A 4,878-nucleotide genomic window follows, 5' to 3' on the forward strand; every position below is an offset into this window, starting at 1 on the left:
GTCCTTCCATGAGAAATTTGGATGATTTCTCCATGAAGGATTATAGGTGTTTCCATAGGGTTCTCCCATGTAATTCACCTCTGCTATTGCAGGGTTCTCAAGATCATAAGCTTCTTCTTCAGAAGATGCTTCTTTAGTACTGTTGGATGCAGCTTGCAATCCATTCAGACTCTGAGAAATCATATTGACTTGCTGAGTCAATATTTTATTCTGAGCCAATATGGCATTCAGAGTATCAATTTCAAGAACTCCCTTCTTCTGAGGCGTCCCATTGTTCACAGAATTCCTCTCAGAGGTGTACATGAACTGGTTATTTGCAACTATTTCAATGAGTTTTTGAGCTTCTGTAGGGGTTTTCACATGAAAAGATCCTCCTGCAGAATGGTCCAATGACATTTTTGACAACTCAGACAGACCATCATAGAATATACTTATGATGCTCCATTTTGGAAGCATGTCAGTAGGATATCTTTTGATCAGTTGCTTGTATCTTTCCCAAGCTTCATAGAGGGATTCTCCTTCCTTCTGTCTGAAGGTTTGGATTTCCACTCTAAGCTTGCTCATCTTTTGAGGTGGAAAGAATTTCGCCAGGAAAGCACTGACTAGCTTATCCCAAGAGTTCAGGCTATCCTTAGGTTGTGAATCTAACCATGTTCTAGCTTTTCCTCTCACAGCAAAAAGGAAAAGCATAAGCCTGTAGACCTCGGGATCAACTTCATTGGTCTTGACAGTGTCACAGATTTGCAAGAATTCAGCCAAAAACTAATGAGGATCTTCCATTGGAAGTCTATGAAACTTGCAATTCTGCTGCATTAGAGAAACTAATTGAGGCTTAAGCTCAAAGTTGTTTGCTCCAATTACAGGAATTGAGATGCTTCTTCCATAGAAGTTAGAAGAGGGTGCAATAAAGTCACCAAGCATCTTCCTTGCATCTCCACCATTGTTGTTGGGTTCGGCCATGTCTCCTTCTTTTTCGAAAATTTCAGTTAGGTCCTCTCCAGAGAGTTGTACTTTAGCTTCCCTTAGCTTCCTCTTTAGAGTCCTTTCAGGTTCAGGATCTACTTCAACAAGAATGTTCTTATCCCTGTTCCTGCTCATATGAAAAAGAAGAAAATAGAGAAAATATGGAATCCTCTATGTTACAGTACAGAGATTCAATTATGTGAGTAGAAGAAGAGAAGAATAGAAGAAAGAGAAGAGAGAGATTCGAACACAGAGAAGAAGTTTGGGTTCAAATTTTGAGTGGGAGAGGAGTGTTAGTAGATAAATAAATAACAGAAGGAGATAAGAGAGGGGGAAGAATTCGAAAATTAAATAAAATAAAATAAAAATATTTTTGTTTTTATTTTAAAATGTTAATTAAAATTCGAAAATAAAAAAGAGAAGAAATAAAATTAAAATTAAAATGTTAAAATAATTATTTAATTAAAACGAATTTTGAAAAATAAATGATTTTCGAAAATAAGAGAGAGAAAAGTAGTTAGGTGGTTTTGAAAAAGATAAGAATTTTAAAAATAAAAAAAAAGTTAAGTAGTTAATTGAAAAAGATTTGAAAATCAAATTTTGAAAAGATAATAAGTTAGAAAAGATTTTGAAATCAAATTTTGAAAAAGATATGATTGAAATTTATTTTGAAAAAGATTTGGAAAAGAAATTTAAAAAGATTTGATTTTGAAAATTAAAGTTGATTACTTGACTAACAAGAACTAAAAGATAAGATTTTTAAATTGAAAATTTGACTTGACTCATAAGAAACAACTAAATTTTAAAATTTTTTGAATAAGTCAACTCAAATTTTCGAAATTTATGAACAAAATAAGGAAAATATATTTTTTTATTTTTTTTACTTTTTAATGAGGAGAGAGAAAAAAGGAAAGATATCATTTTTATGTTTTTCTCTTTTTCTATTAAACAACAAAAATGAAACACACATAAAAATTTAAGATCAAAATAAAAATGCATGCAAGAACACTTTGAATGTCAAGATGAACACCAAGAACACTTTGAAGGTCAAGATGAATATCAAGAACATGTTTTTGAAAATTTTTAAGAAAAGAAACACATGCAAGACTGACGTTAAGATTTTTGCCAGTAAAGAATGTGATAAAAACAGTCGCGTTGTAGATATAGTCTCTAAACCGACAAAAATCCCTTCGTACAAACGTTTTGGGTGTCACAAGTAACAAACCCCTTTAGAAATTGTTAACCGAGTATTCAAACCTCGGGTCGTCTTCTCAAGGAACTGCGAGGCAGTATGTTCTTATTATTGGCTATAAAGGTTGTAATCGGGGTTTAGAAAATGAGAAGCAAGTAATTTAAATGACAAGTAAAGTAAATGGCAATTAAAATAAATAAATACTGTAAAGCAGACTTTTGGCAAGGTAAGAGAAGTCGGAGGTCCAACGTAGTTATCTCTCTCAACTATAATAAAAGTTGAATCTAAACTCCACTTGATCAACCTGTACTAGGGCAAGGGAAAGTCAAGGGACTAATTAAATTGACCTTTGAATCCTATTTATTTCCTAAGAAAAGGTAGGGATTACTTAAGTTCAGCTCAATTAGCAAGATAACGATTATCAATTATGTTGAGTTTAATAATTGTTGAGTTACTGAATTCTTAACCAGAACCAAAAGGGAAAAAAGTAAAATTGCTGGAATAATAAAAATATCCTTAGATGGGAAGCAATGGTAACTTAAATCAAAGAGAACAATCATAAACTGAAAATACCTCAATTATCATTAATTCAAAGAACAATCTGTGACATGGAATAATTCATAAATCAAATTATAATAATCAATTCAAATGTTGGAATAAATAAATAAAAGTAAAACTAAAATAAAAGAACATTAAACCTGGGATCCAGAGTTACTCTTAAAACAAGAAGAAATCCTAAATCCTAAAAGAGAGAGAGAAGATCTCCCTCTCAACTAAATCTAAATCATTGAAAAGTAAAATATGCGAGCTCCCTTTGAATGGGTGCATTCCCACACTTTATAGCCTCTGGTCTATGCTGTCTGTACTTGGATCTGGGCTAAAAAGGGCTTCAGAATTCGCTGGGGGCGTATTCTGTAAATTCTGGTGCGTGGCCTCTGTCACGCGTTCGCGTAGGTCATGCGGTCGCGTCATTTGGAGCTTTTCCTCGCCACGCGGTCAGGTCAGTCATGCGACCGCGTCATATGCGTTCTGCTTAGGTCGCGCGGTCGCGTCAGTCATGCGGCCACGTCGCTGCTGATTCATGCTTGGCACGCGATCACGTCATCCATGCGATCGCGTGGATACTAGTTTCCTTAAAGCTCCGTTTTGCTTTCTCCTTCCATTTTATATGTTTCCTTTTCCGTCCTTTAAGTCATTCTGCCTTAGAAAATCTGAAACTACTCAACACACTAATCACGGCATCGAATGGAAATAAAGGTAATTAAATTAATTAATTTTAAAGCTTAGGAAACATGTTTTTCATTTACATCACATAATAAGGAAGGGAAAGTAAAATCATGTAATTAATGTGAATAAGTGGGTGAAGGATTGTATAAATCACTCAAATTAAGCACAAAAGAACTCATAAAATATGGGTTTATCAACCTCCCCACACTTAAACACTAGCATGTCCTCATGCTAAATCCAAGGTAAATAATTAAGGTTAAAGTGATGGAATGTCATGCAATGCAACCTAATTTAAATGCAACTACCTAAATGAATGATGCATCATGCAACTCTAATTTATTTACTCATATATAAAGCTTACATGTAGCCAAGTTAATTCACATTCTCAAGGAGTTGTGTATATATATATATAGCCAACTCTTAAATAATAAAGAAATTTAGCAAATGAGATGGAAAAGAAAACATTGTACAAACTTGCAAAACAATTAGTAAATATAAGCACAGATATATGTTGATGAGTTATAGAACCCTCACTGGATTTTGTGTTTACTCTCTAGTCACTCAGTGTTTATTGGGTTTATTCACTCTATTTTTCTTTTTATTCTTAATTTCTATAGCTTTGTTCTTCATCTAACCAATCAACAATTATAGAATATAGTCATACCAAAAAGTCATGAGGTCTTTAATTGAGGTTGTAATGGGGTCAAGGTAAGGGTAAGGATTTTATGTATAGGGTCAAGTGAGCTAATAAGTGAATCCTTAATTAGACTAAGATCTCACCTAACATACATATTTAGTAAAACAAAAATTTCTTTACCTATTTTTCCATATTATCCCACTTATTGTTACATACTCATGTTTCACTTTTTGCTTTTTCTATTCCATGTGCATTGCTTTTATTTTGCATTGGGGAATTTCTTTCGTATCCCCTTTTAATAAATGCTGAAAAATAACCCTTTCTTTCTCTTTTTTTTTTAGGGCACATGGCAATTAAAGCACTTTGATTTTCTCATGAACATGCTTCCCAAATTTATTTTATTTCTTTTAACTTCTCTACCTTTTTGTTTCTATCATCCATGTTCCCAAAAGGTTTCCCACATTTAACTCTATTCATGATTTTCTATCTTAAGCTAACCAAGGATTCACTTGGGATTTTCTTTTGTTTTTCTGCTTAAGGCTAGTAATTTGGCTAAATAGAATAAAGGGGTTTTAAAAGGCTCAAGGGGGCTAACAAGGGTGATGTAAAAGGTAGGCTAATTTGGGGTGAGTGAGCTAAAATCAAATGATGGCCTCAATTATTCTCTTGGTATGTATCTATTCTATATTCTATAATTGGACATATAGATTAAAGCAAAGAAAAGAACATCAGAATAAAAAGAAATGAAACACACAGAAATGAAATTATGGTTTGAATGAAACTATACAATTTAAGCTCAAGACTCACAGGCTGTGTGTTCTCTAACTCAAGCATCATATATCATTTATATATTGTATGC

General features: G+C 33.1%; 1 non-coding gene across 1 annotated transcript; it reads left to right on the forward strand.

Annotated features, from left to right (window-relative positions):
- Positions 1-450: 450 nt before the first annotated feature.
- LOC148574174 (small nucleolar RNA R71) lies at positions 451-558 on the forward strand. Its single transcript, XR_015906387.1, has one exon. It is a non-coding gene; the product is annotated as a small nucleolar RNA R71 (small nucleolar RNA).
- Positions 559-4,878: the final 4,320 nt, after the last annotated feature.

The sequence above is a fragment of the Arachis ipaensis genome, chromosome B2, assembly GCF_059453495.1.
Source record: "Arachis ipaensis isolate K30076 ecotype BB chromosome B2, ASM5945349v1, whole genome shotgun sequence".
Classification (NCBI taxonomy): Eukaryota; Viridiplantae; Streptophyta; class Magnoliopsida; order Fabales; family Fabaceae; genus Arachis; species Arachis ipaensis.